The sequence below is a fragment of the Pelophylax lessonae genome (assembly GCF_965119305.1).
Source record: "Pelophylax lessonae genome assembly, chromosome: 1".
Taxonomy (NCBI): Eukaryota; Metazoa; Chordata; class Amphibia; order Anura; family Ranidae; genus Pelophylax; species Pelophylax lessonae.
In genome coordinates, this window is record NC_138768.1 from 889,220,974 (window position 1) to 889,247,438 (window position 26,465).

Consider the following 26,465-nt stretch of genomic DNA (forward strand, 5'->3'; position numbering starts at 1 on the left):
AATGATGTCAGTTCCTATCTCTGTGTACAGGGCAGCCATCACCGCTGGCCACATTGCTCCTGACCTCTGCGATGGGACCGGAGAGCCCGGGAGAGGCGGTGAGAAGGGGGTGGAACCTCCTTCCATCACCTGCAGAAGTGATTGAGTAGCTAATTATCCACTCAGATCACTTCTGCCTTGTACAGAATCGCCGACTGAACAAAATGATAACGGGATGATGCCTGTAGGTGCACCCACCACCCCGCTATTACCACTGAACCCCAAAGACGTATAGGTATGTCCATTTGGGGGAATGATTAAAGTCTATTTTTACCTAAAAAAATTTCGTTTGCAAAACCGCTGTGCAAATAGCGGGTGACATAACAAATTGTAATGACCGCCATTTTTTCTCTTTGGTCTCTGTTAAAATAAAAAAAATTGTATAATGTTTGGGGGTTCTAAGTAATTTTCTAGTAAGAAATACTGATACTGTTGGGAAGAAGATGAAGGGAGAACACCCTGAAGGCCAGTCCTGAAAAGTTACCTGTTAGAGCAAATAACCATCTCCCGTACCATGTCTGCAGTCTCTCACCATCTCTTGTAATAATGTGTCTACTGTCTCTATCGTGGTGAGGTGATGTGAGGTGTATATGTTTTATACAGGCTGGGTGTGAGTGACCTTACACAGACCCACCCACACACAGAAAATAATATTCACACATATACTGACAAAACAAACACACACAAAAATAATTACATGTATACTGTCATTACATACAAAGGTAAAAAAATAGGTAATAGCCCCTCCCTCTGCACATAGCATCCTCCTGAACCCTGCATCCTCCTGAACCCAGCATGTGGCATCTTCCTGAACCCTGCACGTGGCATCCTCCTGCATGTAAAATCCTCCTACACCCTGCATGTAGCACGAGCATACAGGGGGCACACTGACCACCAGCATACAGGGGGCACACTGACCCCCAGCATACAGGGGGTACACTGACCACCAGCATACAGGGGGCACACTGACCACCAGCATACAGGGGGCACACTGACCACCAGCATACAGGGGGCACACTGACCACCAGCATACGGGGGCACACTGACCACTAGCATACAGGGGGCACACTGACCACCAGCATACAGCATACAGGGAGCACACTGACCACCAGCATACAGGGGGCACACTGACCACCAGCATACAGCATACAGGGGTACACTGACCACCAGCATACAGGGGGCACACTGACCACCAGCATACAGGGGGCACACTGACCACCAGCATACAGGGGGCACACTGACCACCAGCATACAGGGGCACACTGACCACCAGCATACAGGGGGCACACTGACCACCAATATGCAGGTCACTGGTTACCTGTCCACAGCGGACATAACAAATCAAGTAAAACAAGTACCATGCAACTAAAAAAATCTGAAAAGCAATAAGAGAATCTTGTTATCGGTTCCCTCATCTAACGTGTAACAATAAAAAACAAAAAATGCCGCACTGCCCTACACTTCATCTATAAAATTCTACAAATGGACTTATTTTATGTTTCAATCGTAAAGAATCCCTTTTCAGCCAACAGAGAACACACACGGGTGAGCTTCCCTATTCATGTACAGAGTGCGGGAAATGTTTTACTGAGAAAAGAATCCTTCTTATCCATCAGAGAATACACATAGGTGAGCTTCCCTATTCATGTTCAGAGTGCGGGAAATGTTTTAGTAGAAAAGAAAACCTTATTCGGCACCAGAGACTTCACACAGGGGAGCGTCCCTATTCATGTTCAGAGTGTGGGAAATGTTTCAATCGTAAAGAATCCCTTTTCAGTCATCAGATAATACACACAGGTGAGCTTCCCTATTCATGTACAGAGTGCGGGAAATGTTTTACTGAGAAAGGAAACCTTCTTAGGCATCAGAGAATACACACAGGTGAGCGTTCCTATTCATGTTCAGAGTGCGGGAAAAGTTTTACTGAGAAAGGAAACCTTCTTAGGCATCAGAGAATACACACAGGTGAGCGTTCCTATTCATGTTCAGAGTGTGGGAAATGTTTTAATCATAAAGGAAACCTTCTTAACCATCAGAGAATACACACAGTTGAGCATCTCTAATCTTGTGCAGAGTGCAGGAAATGTTTAACTAAGAAAGAACACCTACTTACACACAGGTGAGCGCCCTTTTTAATGTTACAAGTGCGGGAAATGTTTTCCAAACAAAGGTTTATTTCTTAGAAACCAGAAAGTTCATATGGGCGAGCGTCCTATTTCATGTTCAGAGTGCAGGAAAGTTTACAAATAAAGGAAATATAATGAAACATCAGAGTGCACCCCCTGCTGGTACTACGGGAAATGGACACTGGATTGTAACGGGTGGAACTGTTTAGTCCATAAACAAATGTGAAACCACCACAGTCCACTCGGGGTTGGTTTACACCCGCATCGCCCTCTCACCCGCTGTGGGGTTGGCAGGCAGCTGGGAGCCCTTATGTTAACCCTGTAATGCCCACGCCAGTACGCCGCAACCGTATGCATCGGGGCTGTTGCGGCACAACCCCATTCAGTTGAATAGCATTGCCCAATGTGACTGGGGGGTGTGAGGTTTGCAGCAGCCGCAAATTGCAGTGCCATTAAGGTTAATAGGGTGGTAAAATCATGACTCAACTGTCTACCTTTACCGATCCCTCCCCACATGAGGCAACAGGCAGGAAATCATGACAATACATGGGGCAACAGGTGGGCAATCCGCACAATACATGGGATAATAAGTGGGCAATCCTGACAATATATGGGGCATAAAACCAATGAAAATGGTGGCACTCCAACAGGTTATAGCGATGATATTTATTGCAGACCGTCAATACGGGATGCAGAAAGGTGGACGCGTTTCACACGTAATATCGTGCTTCTTCACCACGGTGTGCGCACCTGTTGGTAATACATGGGGGCAACAAGTGGGCATTCATGACAATACATGGGGCAGCAGACAAACAATTCTGACAATACATTCTTTTTGTGTTCTACTTATAAATATGTATATAGATCTATCCTACTGGATGGAAAAAGATCACTGTAACATGCATTAACCCACAGCAGCCAATCAGGATTTATCTTTCACTGATGAACCTTCTTAGAAGGGGGGTGAGTTGAGACCTTGCATTAAATATAGGGTCCTCAATCGCATCACGGTCAAGAATGCATACCTGATGATTGGTTGCTTAATTTTTTTTGCTCCTTTTAGATTTATTGAAGTAGCTGGCTTTTTATTGGTCCAACCAATGTATGATTATTAATACATTTGTTAATTCTATTATAAAACATTTAAGCTTTATTTTATTCATATCATTTACTGTGTGGTAATCGCTTATTCTGATCTTGTACAATAAAAATGCTTTGTGCAATATTCTGTGCCGAGTCTTCTTTTTTACCAATGATTAGATGATCGGTGATTGGAATGTGATCAGTTCATAGAGAGTCATCCACTGGGGTTTTATTAGTGAGATGGAGAGTGGAGAAGGCACCACATTGACAGCCATTGGAGGCCCTTTCTAAAGCCCTAAACTTTTTGGCAACCTATCTATGACATTAGTCTTCCAAACTCTATCTCACTGAGCTAAGGCCAGAAGAGTTCCAGGAGTTCTTCTCTGTCCACAGTTCCCAAACCAAAAGGAGACATCCACCACATCTTCAATCTTAAGCCCTAAATGTCCTCAGCTGGGCCCAGGAGTTCCGCATGCAATCCACCAGGTCATAGCCTCTCTCTTTTTCAGGGAGACTTTTTCCTTTGACTGCCCCGCATATATGTACTGCGGTAGGGTGGCCGTTCTGCGCAAAATCGCGTACCTGTCCGTCATTTGCTTTTCCGGGTCTGGGGCGTGCACACACGCTGCTGGTGCCCGGGAGCCAATCAGCGGATCCGGGGGACACGGTGTTCGTCGGTACCCAGCAATCGTTCCTGAGAGAAGCGGAACAGTTGTCTGCCAATGTAAACAAGGCAGATCGCCATTCTGTTAGTAGGGAAGATGGAGATCCTGTGTTTCTGCTAATGTAGGAAGGAGATACTGGCGCACAGAGATTATATATATGTAGCGCGCCCCCCACACGGGCTGCTGAGTATGTTAGTTTCCTTCACACTTTCTTGACCCTGAGGCACCTCTAACCCGCTTGACACTATGGGTTCTGACATGGTAGTTCAGAGAAACAACGACACTTGAATAGCAATATATCAGTTTACTGACTTAAGAAGGAAATGAACAGTTGTGGTCAGGGAATAGAGCCAAGATGGAGAACATGACATATTTAACATAACCTACGGTTGTAGCGTGCCAAAACCGTCGTTCGGGCAGGCCTGTAAAATAAAGAGGGCCAGCCAAGAAGGAAGAAAGAAGAAGGGAATGTTGTAGAAAGGGGCAGAGGTGGGTGGGATGACGAGACCCTGCAGCAGCCCAGAAGAGGCGGGGGGCCTGACCTTAAATAGGCGGCTCCTCCCCCTCCCACAACTCCAGGCTCCGCCTGGCCATTTGTGGTCAGGGAATAGAGCCAAGATGGAGAACATGACATATTTAACATAACCTACGGTTGTAGCGTGCCGAAACCGTCGTTCGGGCAGGCCTGTAAAATAAAGAGGGCAAAAGAGAGAGCGTGTACGTAACCTTGAATATAAGTGCATCGTATACAGGTGCGTCGTAACCCAAGGGAAAGGAGACGCAACGGAAGGTTATTCGGCTAAACTCTGAACATCTGTCTGAGCTCGCTGTCTGCTTGGGGTATGTAACAGCTGTAAGCGGACAATTTCCACCGTCCCAGCCTCTTGATGAAGTGCACTGGAAAGCTGTGGCAGAAGGCCATCAATGCTGCCCCTAAGCAGAAAAGAATGACTGATGAAGGCGAGATCGCACCCCCACTTGCCCCGCGGGGTTCTCAAGCACTTGATGAACCTGGGCATGGCGAGAGGCCTGCAGTGAAGGCTCAGCAGGGGAGCGACCTTGACCTACCCTGCCAAACCTGGATAAGGATGGCCCAGCAACTGGACTGAGCACCAATCGTGGTGAGAGGGACATGATATGTAGACTGGTGGCCCCAGGTTGAGTGGTCTTGTATTGTAGAAGTGTCAGGACAAAATGATCGTTCACCTTGACTACGCCTGCCCTCCTTGACATGAGGTGGTACCGAGCGCGTTCCTCCCGGTGAACTCGTTTGGCTGCAGGAACGCGTGTAAGGGTGGATGAATGACTGTCTTAATGGTAACGTTGGTCCCTGCCTTGAACAGTTTAGTGACCGCCATGTTGCATGAAGCCTGGAACCTGCTGCCGTCGATAGGTTGACGAAACGTGGGCTTGTGGCCTTCCGAAGGATGCCTTGCAAAAGTTCTTGATGGGACTTGGCGCCATGAATGTACCGTGACCGGAGGTACGTGTTGATGATATGAAACTGTACTCCAGAGAGGTAGAGTTTAATGGTACTGTGCGCCAGATTTAAGATTTAAATGGCAAAAGAAGAAAAAAAAAATGCCACGATGATGTTTAAAAGACGATGGATCCAAAAAAAAATAAAAATAAAGGTAATGACCTCCGTGATGAACCTGACGAAGATGGTCAAACTCACGCGAAAGAGCATCTGGCATTGGCGAAAGTGCCAACTGGGCTAGCCTGTGCCGGTGGGCCATGAGAACAGCTAAACCAGGATGAGTTCCTGGAATGGTGGTAGATCGTTCTGGACTCCCTCTGCCGTGGGATGTGCCTGGAAGAAGACCTATAAATTGGAACGAGAAAGGCCAGCAGCCGCTGTGTTGAGAATGCCTGGCTGGCACGTGTTCGCAGCCAAGTGGAAGTGCAAGAGTGGCAAGAAGAAATCCATTTCTTAAACATATCCATAAAAAGTGTTGTTTAAAGTTTGCCACAAGCCACCTGGGAGACACCAAACATGTGGAAGAAGGTGCTCTGGTCAGATGAAACCAAAATCGAACTTTTTGGCAACAATGCAAAACGTTATGTTTGGCGTAAAAGCAACAGAGCTCATCACCCTGAACACACCATCCCCACTGTCAAACATGGTGGTGGCAGCATCATGGTTTGGGCCTGCTTTTCTTCAGCAGGGACAGGGAAGATGGTTAAAATTGATGGGACGATGGATGGAGCCAAATACAGGACCATTCTGGAAGAAAACCTGATGGAGTCTGCAAAAGACCTGAGACTGGGACGAGATTTGTCTTCCAACAAGACAATGATCCAAAACATAAAGCAAAATCTACAATGGAATGGTTCACAAATAAACATATCCAAGTGTTAGAATGGCCAAGTCAAAGTCCAGACCTGAATCCAATCGAGAATCTGTGGAAAGAACTGAAAACTGCTGTTCACAAAACGCTCTCCATCCAACCTCACTGAGCTCGAGCTGTTTTGCAAGGAGGAATGGGCAAAAATTTCAGTCTCTTGATGTGCAAAACTGATAGAGACATACCCCAAGCGACTTACAGCTGTAATCGCAGCAAAAGGTGGCGTTACTTAACTTAAGGGGGCTGAATAATTTTGCACGCCCAATTTTTTTCAGTTTTTTATTTGTTAAAAAAGTTTGAAATATCCAATAAATTTCGTTCCACTTCATGATTGTGTCCCACTTGTTGTTGATTCTTCACAAAAAATTACAGCTTTATATCTTTATGTTTGAAGTCTGAAATGTGGCAAAAGGTCGCAAAGTTCAAGGGGGCCGAATACTTTCGCAAGGCACTGTACAGGGGCACACTGACCACTAGCATACAGGGGCACACTGACCACCAGCATACAGGGGCACACTGACCACCGAGCATACAGGGGCACATTGACCACCAATATGCAGGGCCACTGGTTACCTGTCCACAGGGGACATAACAAATCAAGTAAAACAACTACCATGCCACTAAAAAAATCTCAAAAGCAATAAGAGAATCTTGTTATCGGTTCCCTCATCTAACGTGCAACAATAAAAAACAAAGAATGCAGCACTGCCCTTCACTTCATCTATAAAATTCTACAAATGGACTTATAATGGTAAAACCTATAAATGAATATCCAGTGCAAATCAACCGATGTATTACAATATAGTAGTGATGGCGTCACCCTCTCTGCAAAAGGTAAGAAATATCGCAGAGCTGCAATATGCAAATAGTGGGACTCCTCCCCCCTATATATAATCATAATAAATAGTACAATTAATGTGCATATTTTACATTTTATTATGATTATATATCGGGGGTTTTACCACTCTTTGCACATTGCAGCTCTGCAGTATTTCTTACCTTTTGCAGAGAGGGGGACACCATCACTCCTGCCCGGATTGGATTTGAATTTAGCTGCCCCCATCCCCCCCTCCAAGTTTTTCCTCTATCTTATCTTCCTAACATTTGGTAGCCCTATCCCAACAAATTTTAAAAAGTATCTTTATCTTTTTTCTATCTCATGGACGAAATGTGAGAAATAACATATATATCATACAATCATTCCATAAACACATCCCACATACACCGCATAGATCATTTCCAGGAAATATGCTTATAAAATAGTTTACCATTTGGCAAAAAAAAAAAAAAAAATATGTCCCTGGATTTCATTTTAAAAATCTGGTCACTTTACAATATGGTCCACAAGTGGTGACCTGACTTCTCTCAGATGGAACGCACAGGCAGGAAGTGATGAGGTAAAGACAGGAAGTAATGTAAGATACTGACAGGAAGTGATGTAGGTCCACAGAGGAAGTGATGTCAGCTATAAAAAGGAATTTCAGAGGCGAGTCGGGAGAAAGTAGAGAGGAGACGTAGTTGGAAGTGGCAGCAGAGGAGGTAATAAGATATTATTTTCTATATATAATCTTTAATTACATAAATAAAATGTTCTCCTTCGGTTTTTATGCCGGGGGAACAGAAACAGAGGAACGCATAACTCTGAAAATCAGATTGGAGTCCCCCAGTGAAATCACAGAAGTAGGATGAGCAGCAAAACTTCCTCCAGCTCTCCTGTAGCGCCCTCACCAGGCAGAGCTGAGGTACTCATATTCTATCTGGGGAAGAGGCAGAGCTCGGGTGACCCCGACACTCACCGCTGGAAATATTCACCAGCTTTCCTCCCTTGTCACTACTAACATTAATCCCGTCCTCTGCCCCAACACCAACTGGGCCCCCACTCCTCACCCCCCATCTAACACCACTGTCCCCCATTCCTCACCCCCATCTAACGCTGCTGTTCACCATTCCTAACCCCCCCCCCCCCATCTAACACCACTGTGCCCCACTCCTCACCCCCCATCTAACACCGCTTTCCACCATTCCTCACCCCCATCTAACACCACTGTCCCCTCCTCCTCACCCCCCCATCTAACACCGCTTTCCACCATTGCTCACCCCCCATCTATCACCCCAGTTCCCTACTTCTCATTCCTCATCCAACACTGTTGTTCCCCTCTCCTCACCCCCCTTCCCACACTGCTCACCTATCTTCCACAACCCCCACTGACACTATTGTACCCCACTCCTCATTCCCTTATTCAACATTGCAGATCTGCACTCCTCACACCCCATATTTGACGCATCTGTCCCCCACTCTTCACCCAGACCCAAAGCTGCCACTTTGCTTTCTCTCATGATATCGCTCTTATTGCTATTAATAATCCCTAGCCTGATCGGAGAGTTGAGGAGGATTTTGGGAGGTCACATGACATCACTCTTATTTTTATTAGTAAAACACAGACCTGACCAGAGAGGTGCGGAGGATTCTCAGAAGATTCTTAGAAGGACACAAGGATCTCTACAAGGACTTCATGATGGAGAATCAGCTGCTCCTCCTATCACCGGGTAAGAGGAGACTTTATTGTAAAGGAGAGAGCAGTACGGAGGCTCCACCTAGATCCACCTCATCTGATAAACACATAGAAACAATGTATTCAGTCAGTGTGTGTGTCTCCTACAGATGGATCCAGTAATGAGAACCCACCAGAGAGATGTCCCCGTCCTCTGTATTCCCGGGATTCCACACAGGAAGGTCACACCATCCCTCGCCATCATCAGGTAGGTGAAGATGGAAGTAGAGATCATAAAAGTGATCTGACTGTATGAAAATATATTCCACTTTTTGGTATAAGGTTATTTTTGCTCACATTTTAAAGAAACCATTCCCTGCTATTTTGTTTGTTTAGAATGAAAATCTGATAGATATAAAAGATGAGGTTAAAGAGGAAGAAGAGACGTATGTGAGGGGTGATCAGCAGTTCAGGGAAGAGGTTGGGATGATGGACAAAGTTAAAGAGGAGGAATCTTCTCCAGACATCAGCACAGGTGAGTGATGGCCACTAAATACAAAAACTGTTTGGGTATATGGATTGATGTTTGAGGATCTGTAGATCCACTTCTACAAAGACGTCATGATGGAGAATCAGCCGCCCCTCACATCACCGGGTAAGAGGAGACTTTATTGTAAAGGAGAGAGCAGTACGGAGGGTCCACATAGATCCCCTATCATCTGATAAACACATAGAAACAATGTATTCAGTCAGTGTGTGTGTTTCCTACAGATGGTTCCAGTAATGGGAACCCACCAGAGAGATGTTCCCTTTCTCTGTATTCCCGAGATTCCACACAACTTAACATAAAAGAAGAGATAAAAGAGGAGGATGATGAGAATTTTGTAATGGAGGAGGCAGGGTTTCCAAAAGGTCACAGAAAGCAGTACCAGGACACCATGGTGGAGTCATCCAGTTACAGAAATCCACCAGAGAGATGTCCCCATCCTCCGTATTCCCGGGATTCCACACAGGAAGATCACACCATCCCCCACCATCATCAGGTGACTGAGAATGTAGGAGAGTGATCCCAAGCCCTAAGAGATATCATTCTTCTATTATTATTATTTTTTTGTATTTATTATTATTTCTGCCATTTTGTTGGTTTAGGATGAAGATCTGATAAATGTACAAATTGAGGTTATAAAGGAAAAGACGTATGTGAGGGGTGATCAGCATTTTACAGAGGAGGTTGGGATGATGGATGCAGTTAAAGAGGAAGAATCTTCTCCAGATATCAGCTCAGGTAATTATACAAGAATGGGTTAAAGCTTACTTAGTGATGTTTGGTTGGGTGGTATCATTGATCTGGTTAGTTGTCATAGTTTGGTGTTGTGATTGCACTCAGTTCCACCACAGATCTCTTTTAAACGTTCTCCACGGCTTCTCCAGACCCTTTCACGTCTGTCACATGTGCTCAGGGTGAATCTGCTCTCATCTGTGAAAAGCACAGGGTGCCAGTGGTGGAGCTGCCAATTCTGGTGTTCAATGGCAAATGCCAATCGAGCTCCACAGTGCCGGGCAGTGAGCACAGAGCCCACTAGGGGACGTCGGGCCCTCAGGCCACCCTCATGAAGTCTGTTTCTGATTGTTTGGTCAGAGACATTCACACCAGTGTCCTGCTGGAGGTCATTTTGTAGGACTCTGGCAGTCCTCATCCTGGTCCTCCTTGCACAAAGGAGCAGATACCGGTCCTGCTGATGGGTTAAGGACCTTCTACGGCACTGTCCAGCTGAAACTGATAAACAACCCCCTCTGCTACTTGACTGACCCGATGAATATCCCAGGATATTCCCTGACTTGATGCTATACTCTGATTATAAAGTGTTGAGCAGTGTATATGAGTGTGGAAAACTCTTGGTAATTTTTCTTGTCTTCTGACAGACGGACTCTGTGGTGGGAATAGAAGGACATCGGAGGAAGATGTGACTACAGAAGATAATGACATGGCATCTTCTCCAGAAGTAAATCCCGTTCCTCATAATATACATGACAGACCTCACCATTGGAGGAGATCATTGGAATATCCTGATACTTCACATTGTCCTCTAATATCTGACAGTGCCAACGGGTGCGGGAAACCATCTCATCTCAGGGAATCTTCTTTATACCATAAAGGGGTTCATACAGGAGAGAATTCATTGTCCTGTTCAGAGTGCGGAAAAAGTTTTAATCATAAACGAAGCCTAAATATCCATCAGGGCATACACACAGGTGAGCGTCCCTATTCATGTTCAGAGTGCGGAAACTGTTTTAAACACAAAAGAAACCTTCTTAGCCATCAGAAAACACACACAGGTGAGCGTCCCTATTCATGTTCAGAGTGCGGGAAATGTTTTAAGCAGAAAATAAGCCTTCTTCAGCACCAGAGAATTCACACAGTTGAGCATCCATATTCATGTTCAGAGTGCAGGAAATGTTTTAGTAGAAAAGGAAACCTTCTTCGTCATCAGAGAATTCACACAGGGGAGTGTCCTTATTCATGTTCAGAGTGCGGAAAAAGTTTTATTTATGAAGGAAGCCTTCTTAGCCATCAGACAATACACACAGGCGAGCTTCCCTATTCATGTTCAGAGTGTGGGAAATGTTTCAGTCGTAAAGAAACCCTTCTTAGCCATCAGAGAATACACACAGGTGAGCGTCCCTATTCATGTTCAGAGTGCGCAAAATGTTTCAGTCGTAAAGAAACCCTTCTTAGCCATCAGAGAATACACACAGGTGAGCGTCCCTATTCATGTTCAGAGTGCAGGAAATGTTTTACTAGTAAAGGAAACCTTCTTAGCCATCAGAGAATACACACGGGTGAGCGTCCCTATTCATGTTCAGAGTGCGGAAAATGTTTTAATCATAAAGGAAACCTTCTTAGCCATCAGAAAATACACACATGTGAGCGTCCCCATTCATGTTCAGAGTGTGGGAAATGTTTTAATAATAAACAAAACCTCCTTAGCCATCAGAGAATACACACAGGTGACCGTCCCTATTCATGTTCAGAGTGCGGGAAATGTTTTCATAATAAACATACCCTTCTTAGCCATCAGAGAATACACACAGGTGACCGTCCCTATTCATGTTCAGAGTGCGGGAAATGTTTTAGTAGAAAAGGAAACCTTCTTAGCCATCAGAGAACACACACAGGTAAGCGTCCCTATTCTTGTTCACAGTGCGGGAAATGTTTTAATCGTAAAGAAAGCCTTCTTAGGCATCAGAGAATACACACAGTAGAGCGTCCTTATTCATGTTCAGAGTGTGGGAAATGTTTTACTCATGAAGTAAGCCTTCTTACGCATCAAAAGAATACACATTGTTGAACATCCCTATTCATGTTCCAGGTGCGGGAAATGTTTTAATCAGAAAAGAAACCTTCTTAGCCATCAGAAAATGCACAGGGGGTGAGCTTCCCTGTTAATGTTCAGAGTGTGGGAAATGTTTTAATAATAAAGGAAACCTTCTCAGCCTTTAGAGAATACACGCGGGTAAGCTTCCCTATTCATGTTTAGAGCGCGGGAAATGTTTTGCGTTCAAATGTTTACTTGTTAGACACCGGAAATTTCATACAGGCGAGCGTCTCTAATCTTGTGCAGAGTGCGGGAAATGTTTAACTAAGAAAGAATACCTACTTACACACAGATGAGTGCCCTTTTTAATGTTACAAGTGCGGGAAATGTTTTCCAAACAAAGGTTTATTTCTTAGAAACCACAAAGTTCATACGGGCGAGCGTCCTATTTCATGTTCAGAGTGCGGGAAAGTTTACAAATAAAGGAAATATAATGAAACATCAGAGTGCACGCCCTGCTGGTACTACGGGAAATGGACGCTGGATTGTAACGGGTGGAACTGTTTAGTCCATAAACAAATGTGAAACCACCACAGTCCACTCGGGGGTTGGTTAACACCCGCATTACCCTCTGTGGGGTTGGCAGGCAGCTGGGAGCCCTTATGTTAACCCTGTAAACCCCACACCAGTACGCTGCAACCGTATGCATAGGGGCTGTTGCGGCACAACCTCATTCAGTTGAAAAGCATTGCCCAATGTGACCGGGGGGGGGGGGGTGAGGTTTGCAGCAGCCACGAATTGCAGTGCCATGTGTACCGCCCCATTTAAGGTTAAGGGGGTGGTAAAATCATGACTCAACTGTCTACCTTTACCGACCCCTCCCCACATGAGGCAACAGGCGGGAAATCATGACAATACATGGGGCAACAGGTGGGCAATCCACACAATACATGGGATAATAAGTGGGCATTCCGTACAATATATGGAATAATAAGTGGGCAATCCGCACAATACATGTGATAATAAGTGGGCAATCCTGACAATATATGGGGCATAAAACCAATGAAAATGGTCGCACTCCAACAGGTTATAGCGATATTTATTGCAGACAGTCAATACGGGATACAGAAAGGTGGACGCGTTTCACACATAATATCGTGCTTGTTCACCACGGTGTGCGCACCTGTCGGTAATACATGGGGGCAACAAGTGGGCATTCATGACAATACATGGGGCAGCAGACAAACAATTCTGACAATACATTCTTTTTGTGTTCTACTTATAAATATGTATATAGATCTAACCTACTGGATGGAAAAAGATCACTATAAACAGCATTAACCCACAGCAGCCAATCAGGATTCATCGTTCACTGGTGAACCTTCTTTGATACCTTGCATTGATTATAGGGTCCTCAATTGCATCACGGTCAAGAATGCATACCTGATGATTGGTTGCTTAATTTTTTTTGATCCTTTTTGATTTATTAAAGTAGCCGGTTTTTTATTGGTCCAACCAATGTATGATTATTAATACATTTGACACATTTGTTAATTCTATTATAAAAGATTTAAGCTTTATTTTATTCATATTTACTGTGTGGTAATCGCTTATTCTGATCTTGTCCAATAAAAACTCTTCGCACAATATTCTGTGTCGAGTCTTCTTTTTTACCAATGATTAGATGATCGGTGATTGGAATGTGATCAGTTCATAGAGAGTCATCCATTGGGGTTTTATTAGTGAGATGGAGGGTGGAGAAGGCACCACATTGACAGCCATTGGAGGCCCTTTCTAAAGCCGTAAACTTTTTGGCAACCTGTCTATGACATTAGTCTTCCAAACTCTATCTCACTGAGCTAATGCCAGAAGAGTTCCAGGAGTTCTTCTCTGTCCACAGTTCCCAAACCAAAAGGAGACATCCACCACATCTTCAATCTTAAGGCCCTAAATGTCCTCAGCTGGGCCCAGGAGTTCTGCATGTAATCCACCAGGTCATAGCTTCTCTCTTTATCAGGGAGATATTTTGTTTTGACCACCCCATGTACATGTCCTGCAGCAGGGCAGCCCTTCTGCGCAGAATCACATACCTGTACGTCATCTGCATTTCCTGGGTCTACGGCATGCAAGTGTGCCGTCGGTGCACAGCTTCCGCTGGACACAGTGGGAGCCAATCAACGAGTCCAGCGGACATGATGTCCACCAGCACCTTGCAATCGTTCCAGAGAGAGGCAGAACAGTGGTCTGTCGATGTAAACAAGGCAGATCGCCGTTCTGTTAGTAGGGAAGATGGAGATCCTGTGTTTCTGCTAATGGAGGAAGGAGATTCTGGCGCACAGAGATTATATATAGTCCAGCCAGCAATAAATATCTAAAAATACCAAGGAGAGTCTGTGGAAGATCTGTCAGATCTACCTCACACTTTGTGTTTTGCAGTAGATGCTCTTACGGACTCTAAAAGACAAATGTCACGGTTTGCTCTGATGACAATGCATATGCACAGAATCCTTTGGTTAAAGAGCTGGTCTGTGGAATTACCATGTAAGAAATTACTGGCTAGCTTCTCCTTTCAGGGAGAACGCCTTTTTGGTGATGATCTGGATAAGTATATCCAAAAGATCTCGGGGGTGAAGAGTATGTTGCTACCTGTAAAGAGAAGAGCAGGCGTCCTTCCTTTAAGATCCCCAGCACACATAATACCAGTGCTTCCAGATCCAGGCAGTGGTGACGGCCTCAACTGTCTGCATCCGGACTCAAGCCTTCGGGGCAAGGTCAGAAAAATCCCTGGGTCCAGAGATCAGCCCAGTCTTTCTCTAAGCCCTCTCAGTGAAGGAGCGCCCCCACTCGCCTGAGTGGGTGGAAGGCTCCTGCAGTTACATATAAAGTGAGGTTGAAAAAAGACACCAGTTCATCCAGTTCAACCCATAATGTGTGTGTGTTTGCTGTTAACCGCAGCAGTCTCTGAATGACGAAACCGGTCAGGGCGTGAGCAATGCAGTCACATAACAGCAGGACACTAGGAGGGAGTCTCGGCAGCACTCGCAGACTTCCGGAACGCTGACGAGTGAGACGGAGGTCTGGTAGGCTCCCGCAAGTGTCTGCTGCTGCTTTGTTTTTATGTACATTGCGACGCTGTTTTATCCTGTTTGTTGTGTAAGTGCATTGGTGTAAGGGGGTTGGGCCATAATAAACTGATTTGTTAGCAATACTGCTCTATGTGCCATCTCTTTGTTTCTCCTCATGCACTCTACTTGAGCTCTGCACTTCCAGGAGAACAGATACTTTCATACAAGTGGATCTTGGATGCATTGCGGTTCGAATATATAGGGTTCTGCTACCTTGAATTGGGCTGTTTTCTTACCATTATCTGGTAAGTGAGTTTCCCTGGGGGAGAGGTACACATGGTGAGGTGAAGGGATTGATGTTTACTTTTCCGGCTCCAGCACTGGTTTCTAATCCCACGGTGGACTGCTTAGAGATGTTCCAAGTTGCACCTTGTTTTACGAAAACTTCTTTTATGAACATTTTTGGACTTTGTTTCAATGATTAATCATGTCATGTCTAGCGCTGCTTGTGTATATTTCTCTTGATTATTACTGGGGTGATATGCACTTTCATTGCGTACATTGTATACCCCTTCATGTTGTGGTCTTTAAGGTGCCCATTTTAGTTATATAGTTACATAGTAGTTGAGGTTGAATAAAGACAATAGTCCATCTAGTTCAGCCTGTGTAATGAATTATAGTTGTGTTTCATAGTTAGTGAGGTTGAAAAAAGACATCAGTCCATCCAGTTCAACCTATGATGTGTGTGTGTGTGTGTGTCTACTGTTAACCACACATTGTATACCCCTGTATGTTGTGGTCTTTAAGGTGCCCATCTAATAGTTTTTTTTAATTATCGATGCTCCCTGCAGATACCACTGCTTGTGGAAGAGAATTCCACATCCTTGCCGCTCTGACAGTAAAGAACCCCTTACGTAGTTTAAGGTTAAAGCGTTTTTCTTCTAGTTTTAGTGAGTGGCCACGGGTCTTATTGTATTTCCTTTCTCTGAAATTTTTTTTCCTGATTCTAGGGTCACCAGTATAGTATTTGTACATTGATATCATATCCCCTCTCACCATCTCTTCTCCAGAGAGAGTAAGTTCAATGCTTGTAGTCTTTCTTCATAGCTGATGTCTTCCATTCCCCTAATTATTTTTGTTGCCCTTCTCTGGACTCTCTCCAGTTCTAGCACATCCTTTCTGAAGACCGATGCCCAGAACTGGACAGCATACTCCAGATGTGGCCGGACCAGAGTCTTGTAGAGTGAGAGAATAATCTCTTTATTTCTGGAGTAAATCCCCTTTTTTATACATGCCAGTATTCTGCTGGCTTTGCTTGCAGCAGCTTAGCATTGCATTTATTTATTTATTTTTTTTATTTTTAAGCCCGTGGTGTGTGAAACACACTCAAAAGACTTACACCCGGTGCATAAAAAAGTGCACACACGCAAAACGTGAGACACACAAAAAGTGCACAAGGCGTACACATAGCCCTCCTCCGAAGAGGAAGGGCCTAGACCCTGATCTCCCGGGGCGCAAAGCTCCTGACAGGGACTGAGGTACTCACTATGGCCCGCCCAGCCGAAGCCAGGCAGACCCCGTTCTCCAGGGGGACTGCCGAAACAGCCCACCCCAAGTACTTGGTGGGGCTCCCTCAAAGGGAGACCCCATGAGAGAGGGCGAGCTAAGCCAGAAAGCCATATCCACCCCCTCCCAAGACTTTCAGGGCAGGCCCGAGGACCTACGCCATACCAGTCGTGCAAGTGACAGTACAACCAAAAAGGGACAAACGTGAACACACGACAAAGAAAAACAGAGTGGGGAAAAGGGAAGTGGAGAAGTGCTGGGTAGTGCCAAAGTGCGAGACCTTGACAGGCCCCCCTGCCAGGAATAAAAAATTCCTCTGGTGCTGGCCAAAAGGCCCGCCCCAAGAGGCAGGTGCAGAAAAAGTGTGATGGTGCAGTGACCAAGGTGCTGAAAAACTCAGGTGAGCTGCCCCTTACCAGTGAGAATTAAGGCACCCCTGGGCTGCCACCCCAGGGGCACGTATACCACGGGCTTTTTCGGTCTCGGCCCCCGGCCAGACCCACTGTAGCCCATCCTACCAGGAGGCATCAGAACTTTAGACAGCTTAGGGAGAACCTGCCTTCAACTGGGGACAAGCCTTTTGCAAGGCCAGATTCAACCCAGGAGGAAAGGTCCTCCCACCACCATCCGCCATTCCTTACCAATCACATCCAGGAGCAGTACTAACCGGAAAACTGGCGAAACCGGCTTTCTCGCTCCCTTCAAACTGATAGGGGCGGACCCATTCAAATCAAAAGGCGGTGGACCCATCCGGCTTTCTCTGACAGTGCCCACTTCCCGGTCCCCCAGTTACGCCCAGGGTGCCCCGGTTCATTTCGGCCCCTGCCGATACTAACCATCAAGGTCCATACCAACTGATAAGAACAGATACTACACTTGATCTTAGCCAAAAGGCAGAGAATACACATGCCAGTGTTCTGCCTCTGCATAATGTTCAGAATGATAGGCAGAGGCGCATAAAGGAGTTCAACATATGGCTTAGTAAATGGTGTCAAGATCAAGGATTTGGCTTTGTTTCTCATGATAGCTCTACTTGGAATAGAAAGGAACTGTACAAAAAAGATGGATTGCATCTTTCTCTCAAAGGAACAAATGTACTTAGTGAACAACTCCAAGAATTTGCGAAAGAGTATTTAAACTAGGAAGGGGGGGCAAAAGAGTGGAAATACAAGAGTCCAATTGCCCCCCGAAACAATGCCAGAACAGGTCAGAAGCACAGAGGTTAAGAAATGATAAGCTCAGAGTCCTGTCTACAAATGCTCGCAGTTTAGGTAAAAAAATCAATGAACTTGGGTCAATAATGGCATCTGAGAATGTAGATTTAGTGGCTGTTACGGAGACATGGTTTAATGAAAGAAATGACTGGGACATAACCATACCAGGGTACTCTTTATACAGAAGAGACAGAGAAGGCAAGAAAGGAGGAGGAGTGGCCCTGTAGGTGAAAGATAGCATTAAATCTAACCTAATACAAGTTGGTGAGGCCAACATAGAGTCAGTTTGGGTTACGTTGCAGTTTGCTAATCATGCAGTAACTCGTGTAGGTGTGATATATAGACCACCTGGTCAAGTTAAAGAACTAGATGAACTACTAGTTGAAGAAATAGCTAAAATGACAATGAAAGGAGAAGTTATCATTATGGGAGATTTCAATCTTCCAGATATAAACTGGAAAACCAAAATAGCAAGTTCTACCAGGAGTACAGATATTCCAAATTCCCTATTGGGGTTGTCTCTGCAACAAGTGGTTGAGGAGCCAACCCGGAGGGAAGCCATTTTGGATTTGGTATTCACAAATGGGGATTCGGTATATGATGTCATTGTAGGCGAAACCTTGGGATCCAGTGATCACCAGTCAGTGTGGTTTAATATAAGAACTGTGAAAGAGTCACACCACACAAAAACAAAAGTTTTAGATTTTAGAAAAACAGACTTTTCAAAAATGAAAATAGTCATAAATGAGTCCTTATCAGACTGGAAAGGATTACATGGAGTCCAGGAGAAATGGGACTACTTAAAAGGTGCATTATTGAAGGCAACAGAAAATTGCATTAGACTTGTCAGTAAAAGCAAAAAAAGGAAGAGACCACTGTGGTACTCAGCAGAAGTGGCCCAAATCATTAAAAATAAAAAGCTAGCATTTTGTAATTATAAAAAAACCCAGAGCAATGAAGATAAGGAAATCTACAAGATTAGGCAGAAAGAGGCCAAGCAAGTTATAAGAACTTCTAAAGCACAGGCAGAAGAAAAACTAGCTCAGTCTATGAAAAAGGGGGATAAGACATTCTTCAGATATATAAATGAAAAAAGGAAATTAAAACAAGGAATAACTAAATTAAAAACAAAGGACGGAAGGTATGTAGAAGAGAATAAAGGGCTAGCCGACTGCCTAAATGAATACTTCTGTTCAGTTTTTACAGAAGAAAAAGAAGGAGAAGGACCTCCACTTGAAAGGATGACTAATGAATCGTTTGATGCATGTGTCTTTACAGAGGAAGACGTTCTAAGATTGCTGTCTAAAGTGAAGACAAATAAGTCACAGGGTCCTGATGAGATACACCCAAAATTATTAAAAGAGCTTAGTGGTGAGCTGGCAAAACCATTAACAGATTTATTTAACCAATCATTAGTAACAGGAGTCGTCCCGGAAGATTGGAAATTGGCAAATGTCGTGCCCATTCACAAGAAAGGTAGTAGGGAGGAATCGAGCAACTATAGACCAGTGAGTCTGACATCAATAGTAGGCAAATTAATGGAAACCCTATTAAAGGATAGGATTGTGGAACATCTTAAATCCCATGGATTGCAAGATGAAAAACAACATGGGTTTACTTCAGGGAGATCATGTCAAACAAATCTTATAGATTTTTTTGACTGGGTGACTAAAATAATAGACGGTGGAGGTGCAGTAGACATTGCATATCTAGATTTTAGTAAGGCTTTTGACACTGTCCCACATAGAAGACTTATCAATAAACTGCAGTCATTGAGCATGGACTCCCATATTGTGGAGTGGATTAGGCAGTGGCTGAGTGACAGACAACAGAGGGTTGTAGTCAATGGAGAACATTCAGAACAAGCTCAGGTTACCAGTGGGGTACCTCAGGGATCTGTACTGGGACCAATTTTGTTTAATATCTTCATAAGTGATATTACAAAAGGCCTCGATGGTAAGGTTTGTCTTTTTGCTGATGACACAAAGATATGTAACAGGGTTGATGTTCCTGGAGGGAAACGCCAAATGGAAAAGGATTTAGGAAAATTAGAAGAATGGTCAGAACTCTGGCAACTGAAATTTAATGTGGATAAGTGCAATATCCACATTAAATTTCAGAGGAAAGGGATTTAGGAGTAATTATTTCAGAAGACTTAAAGGTGGGAGGACAATGTAATAGAGCAGCATGAAATGCCAGCAGAATGCTTGGATGTATAGGGAGAGGTATAAGCAGTAGAAAGAGAGAAGTGCTTATGCCGCTGTACAGAACACTGGTGAGACCTCACTTGGAGTATTGTGCGCAGTACTGGAGGCCATATCTCCAGAAGGATATAGATACTCTAGAGAGAGAGTTCAGAGAAGAGCTACTAAACTAGTACATGGATTGCAGGAAAAAACTTACCAGGAAAGGTTAAAGGACCTTAACATGTATAGCTTGGAAGAAAGAAGAGACAGAGGGGATATGATAGAAACTTTTAAATACATAAAGGGAATCAACTCGGTAAAGGAGGAGAGCATATTCAAAAGAAGAAAAACTACCACAAGAGGACACAGTTTTAATAGAGGGGCAAAGGTTTAAAAGTAATATGAGGAAGTATTACTTTACTGAGAGAGTAGTGGATACATGGAATAACCTTCCTGCAGAAGTGGTAGCTGCAAATACAGTGAAGGAGTTTAAGCATGCATGGGATAGGCATAAGGCTATCCTTCATATAAGATAGGGCCAGGGACTATTCATAAGGATTCAGATATATTGGGCAGACTAGATGGGCCAAATGGTTCTTATCTGCCGACACATTCTATGTTTCTATGGCTTTGCTTGCAGCAGCTTAGCATTGCATGCCACTGCCAAACCTGTAGTCGACTTGGGCCCCCAGGTTCTTTTCCATCTTAGATTCAGCCAGAGCCCCCCCCCCCCATAGCGAGTAACTTGTGTTCATGTTTCTGACACCCAAGTGCATTACATTACATTTTTCAACATTAAACCTCATCTGACATGTAGTTGACCACCCCATTATTTTGTTCAGGTCCGCTTGTAAGGTTTCCACATCCTGCATAGAAGATATTGGCCTGCTTAGTTTAGTATCATCCGCAAATACCAAGATTGTGCTAGATATCCCCTCCTCTAGGTCGTTTATGAATAAATTAACCACTTTACCACTAGAGGATTTTGCTGTCTTACGTCTGGGCCACTTTTTGCGATTCGGCTCTGTGCGAATTTAACTGACAATTGCGCGGTCGTGCAACGCCATACCCAAACGAAATTTACGTCCTTTTTTTCCCACAAACAGAGCTTTCTTTTGGTGGTATTTGATCACCTGTGCGATTTTTACTTTTTGCGCTATAAACAAAAAAAGAGCGTAAATTTTGAAAAAACAACAATATTTTTCACATTTTTTTATATGATATTCCCCCCAAAAAAATGTAAAAATCAAAATTTTTTTACATTTTTGGCCAATTTGTTTTCTGCTACCTATGTTTGGTAAAAAAAGTCACAATAAGCGTATTTTGATTGGTTTGCGCAAAAGTTATTGCGTTTACTAAAAGGGAAAGATTTCTGTCATTTTTGGTGTTTTTTTTTTAACGCGTAATGGCGGCGATCTGCGATTTTTTTTGCGGGACTGCGACATTGCGGCAGACAGATCGGACCCTTGACTGACATTTTTGACACTTTTGGGGGTACCAGTGACATTACTACAGTAATCAGTGCTATATATACTGTATGCACTGTTACTGTAAAAATGACACTGGCAGGGAAGGGGTTAATTTTATTGGAGAGGGAGGGGTTAATGTATGCCTGGTGCTTACTGACCAGTGGGGGGGGGGGGGGTGACTGTGTGACACAAGGACAGATCCAGGGTTCAGCTATGCTGAACCCTGCAATCTGACCCTGCTTGTCACTTGGGAGATCCGCCCGCTTGTGTTTACACAAGCAGGCGGATCTCCACACTAGATCCCCGACGATTTCCCCTGGCCCGACTCCCGCTGTGACTGAATACAGCGGGAGCGAGCTTCCGGCGGCGCGCGCACGCCGCTGAGAAGGGGGAGTGTCTGACGACGTAGTACTACGTCGTCAGACGATAACGAGCCACTTTGCCGCAGTAGTACTACGGTACTCAGACGGCAAGTGGTTAAACAGGATTGGCCCCAGGACAGAACCTTGGGGGACCCCACTTTCCACACCCGCCCAATCCGAGTACTCCCCATTTATCACCACCCTCTGGACTCTCTCCTGGAGCCAGTTCTCTATCCAGGTACTCACCCTATGGTCCCTACCTATAGACCTTAGTTTGTACAGTAAGCATTTGTGGGGAACTGTGTCAAATGCCTTTGCAAAGTCCAGATACACCACATCCACAGGACTTCCTTTATCTAGATGGCAACTCACTTCATCGTAGAAGGTTAATAGATTGGTCTGGCAAGAACGATTTTTCATGAATCCATGCTGATTACTACTACTAATACCGTTTTCATTCCTAAAGTCTTGTATATAGTCCCTTAACATCCCCTCCAAAATCTTGCAGACTACTGATGTTAGGCTGACTGGCCTATAGTTACCCGGGATATATCTCAGCTTTTTTTAAATATTGGTACCACGTTGGCTTTTTTCCAATCAGCTGGCACCATACCCGTCTGTAGACTATCTGTAAAGATCAAGAATAATGGTCTGGTTATCACCAGTTCTCAGGGTCATGGGCACTGGGAGGAAAAAGGGTCCCATCAGTGGCAAAAAAACTATGTAAATGCCTATGGAGATTTTTAAGTACAGTACTTTGTCGCCATTCTACGGTTGTGCGCCAATTTAAAGCATGACATATTAGGTATCTATTTACTCAGCATAACATCACAGTATACAATAAAATTGAGGTTTAGGGGTAATGTGTTTTTTTAATGAATTAAAGTGTATTTTTTCCCCCAAAAATTGTGTTTTTCGCTCAAAAATTGCGTTTTCAAAACCACTGCGCAAATACCATGTGACATAAAAAATTTAAACTATCCCTATTTTTTTCTCTAGGGTCTCTGCTAAAAAAAAAAGTATAATGTTTGGGGGTTCTAAGTTGTTTTTTAGCAAGAAATACTGATACTGTTTGGTAGAAGATGAAGGGAGAACACCCTGAAGGCCAGTCCTGAAAAGTTACCTGTTAGAGCAAATCACCAAAACATCACCGGCTACAATCATCGTAAGTACGATGAGTACAAAAATCCCTTGACCTGACTTCTCTCAGATGGAACGCACAGACAGGAAGTGATGAGTTATAGACAGGAAGTGATTAAGATATTGACAGGAAGTGATGTTGTTACAGACCGGAAGTGATGTTGTTACAGACAGGAAGTGATGTTGTTACAGACAGGAAGTGATGTCAGGTATACATAGAACATTCCACAGTGAGTGGTGAGGAATTAGAGAGGAGATGTAGCTGGAAGTGGCAGCAGAGGAGGTAATAAGATCTTATTTTATATTTGTAATCTTTAGTTACCTAAAGAAAATGTCTCCCTTCATTTTTGCCGCTGGGGGAACAGAAACAGAGGAACACATAACACTGAGGATCTGTTTCTGGTCCCCCAATAAAAACATAAAAGCATGGACGCACAGCGCGCTTCCCAACAGCAAAACTTTCTCCAGCTCTACTGCAGCGCCCCCACCAGACAGATCCGAGGTATCCACAATTTTTCTGGGTGAGAAGCAGAGCTCATGGTGACTTTGGCACTCCCGTCTAGAAACATTCAGCAGAACGCCCCCAACTAACATTAATCCCATCCTCTGCCTGAACACCAACTGGGCCCCCAGATCTGTATATGCTGGATGACCGGGAACCCCACCGTGTCTGTGCAATCTATACTCTGCATGTGTCAGAAGACACCAGACACGGCTACCTGCCCCCATCTAACACCACTGTCCCCCGCTCCTCACCCCCCATCTAACACTGCTGTCCCCACTCCTCACCCCCCATCTAACACTGCTGTCCCCACTCCTCACCCCCCCCATCTAACACCGCTGTCCCCCACTCCTCACCCCCCATCTAACACTGCTGTCCCCCACTCCTCACCCCCCATCTAACACTGCTGTCCCCCACTCCTCACCCCCCATCTAACACCGCTGTCCCCCACTCCTCACTGCTGTCCCCCACTCCTCACCCCCATCTAACACTGCTGTCCCCCACTCCTCACCCCCATCTAACACTGCTGTCCCCCACTCCTCACCCCCCATCTAACACTGCTGTCCTCACCCCCCATCTAACACTGCTGTCCCCCACTCCTCACCCCCCATCTAACACTGCTGTCCTCAACCCCCATCTAACACTGCTGTCCCCACTCCTCACCCCCCCATCTAACACTGCTGTCCCCACTCCTTACCCCCCCCCCCCATTTAACACTGCTGTCCCCACTCCTTACCCCCATCTAACACTGCTGTCCCCACTCCTTACCCACCCCCCCATCTAACACTGCTGTCCCCACTCCTCACCCCCCTTCTAACACTGCTGTCCCCCACTCCTCACCCCCCATCTAACAATGCTTACCCCCATCTAACACCGCTGTCCCCCACTCCTCACCCCCATCTAACACTGCTGTCCTCACCCCCCATCTAACACTGCTGTCCCCACTCCTCACTCCCCATCTAATACTGCTGTCCCCACTCCTTACCCCCAACTGCTGTCCCCACTCCTTACCCCCCATCTAACACTGCTGTCCCCACTCCTCACCCCCCATCTAACACTGCTGTCCTCACCCCCCATCTAATACTGCTGTCCCCACTCCTCACCCCCCATCTAACACTGCTGTCCCCACTCCTTACCCCCCCATCTAACACTGCTGTCCTCACCCCCCATCTAACACTGCTGTCCTCACCCCCCATCTAACACTGCTGTCCCCACTCCTCACCCCCCCCCCCCATCTAACACTGCTGTCCCCCCTCCTCACCTCCCATCTAACACTGCTGTCCACCATTCCTCACCCCCCTCCCATCTAATACTGCTGTCCCCCATTCCTCACTCCCCCATCTATCACTCCTGTTCCCCATTCCTCACCCCCATCTAACACCGCTTTCCCACACTGCTGTCCCCCCTTCTCACCCCCATTTATCACCGCTGTGCCCCACTGCTCACCCTCCAACTAACATCGCTATCCCCTGCTCCTCACCCCCATCTAACACTGCTGTCCCCCATTCCTTACTCCCAATCTAACCCTTTTGTTCCCCTCTCCTCACCCCCCTTCCCGCACTGCTCACCTATATTCCACAACCCCCACGGACACTGTTGTCCCCCACTCCCTATTTCCATATTCAACATTGCAGATCTCCACTCCTCAAACCCCATATTTGACACTTCTGTCCCCCACTCTTCACCCAGACCCAATGCTGCCACCTTGCTTTCTCTCGCTTGTCACATGACATCACTCTTATCTCTATTAAAGCGTAACTCCACTTTTGTTGAGAAAAAAACATTTCCCATCTGGGTGATCTCTGTACCTTGCAGGGATTTTAACAAACTGTATTGCAGATTCCTACCTTTTGTTATTCTGAAGAAATCGTTATTTAGTCCCTGTGCCTCTGTGCTGAGTGGGTGAAATGGGAGTGGTTTCATAATTATCTGTCAGCTGTGGCAGCTGCAGGGCTCTAATGAGGAAAGCTGCTGGGCCTGCATCCCTTTAGACGTGTTCCTATTGGGAGTATCTCTCCAAAAATGACATTTTTGTTGCAGGGGATGCCAGAAATCTGACTTGTATCTTAGGCAGACTTCTAGGAAAATCAGCAAGCCAATCACACAAGCAGGAAATGATGTTTCTGGGGGTGTGGTCTGTACACATTCTGTGTACAAAACAGCTCCAGGCGGCCATATTGCATTTTCTAGAAAATTACAACAGCTGCAGATTAAAAAGGAAAGGTCATTTTTAATAACATTCAATATCAATATGATTTGTGTTGCAATTGTATTTGCTATATTGTTTTTTCTTTATTTGCTGATTTTTTTTCCCATGAAAGTGGGAGTTACCCTTTAATAAAACACAGACCTAACCAGAGAGGTGAGGAGGATTCTGGGAGGTCACATGACATCACTCTTATCTCTATTAAAGGTGGGTTCCGGCCTCAAAATTTACAAAATCGATTTTAGGCCATCCGCTTGCTGAGTGTCACCTGAAAAACAAATGGATGCTCCCGATTTTTTATTTTTTTTTATTACTTACCTTGTTATAGAAGAAAATATACTCACCTTTCTTCCACTCCCTCCCTCTGCGGCCATGGGCGGCGCCGTCTCTTCCGGCTTGTGATGACTCCTGGAAGCTGAACGTCATCGCTCCCAGGAGTCAATGCGCCTGTACCGGCCCCGCTCGTCAGTTCAGGTGCAGGCGCGGCATTCCCTGCTAAATAGCTTCTAGGCATGCCCAGATGCTGTGCAGGGATGCCGCGCCTACACCGGAACTGACGAGCGGGGCCGGTGCAGGGCATTCTGGGACTCCGACGTCACCGAAGAGGATGCAGAAGAGGACGTGCTGGCTTCAGCTGCCCACACCTGAGATGGCAGCGCTGGAGAAGACATTTTCAAGGTAAGTA

General features: G+C 45.2%; 1 protein-coding gene and 2 pseudogenes across 3 annotated transcripts in view; all 3 read left to right on the forward strand.

Annotated features, from left to right (window-relative positions):
* The window catches only part of LOC309550814, a 567,902-nt pseudogene that overhangs the window by 329,053 nt on the left and 212,384 nt on the right, over nt 1–26,465 (forward strand). The gene's annotated exons all lie outside the window — the stretch shown is intronic.
* Nucleotides 1–26,465, forward strand: part of LOC309548616 (uncharacterized protein) — a gene marked incomplete at both ends in the record, with an annotated part of 254,414 nt that overhangs the window by 148,277 nt on the left and 79,672 nt on the right. The window lies entirely within an intron of this gene.
* Nucleotides 1–26,465, forward strand: part of LOC309548931 — a 43,260-nt pseudogene that overhangs the window by 8,893 nt on the left and 7,902 nt on the right. Inside the window, exons 3-6 of the transcript in view lie at nt 1,565–2,087; nt 2,158–2,193; nt 9,990–10,038; nt 10,677–11,930. The product of the transcript in view is annotated as an uncharacterized misc_RNA (transcript). The remainder of the gene's footprint in view (nt 1–1,564; nt 2,088–2,157; nt 2,194–9,989; nt 10,039–10,676; nt 11,931–26,465) is intronic.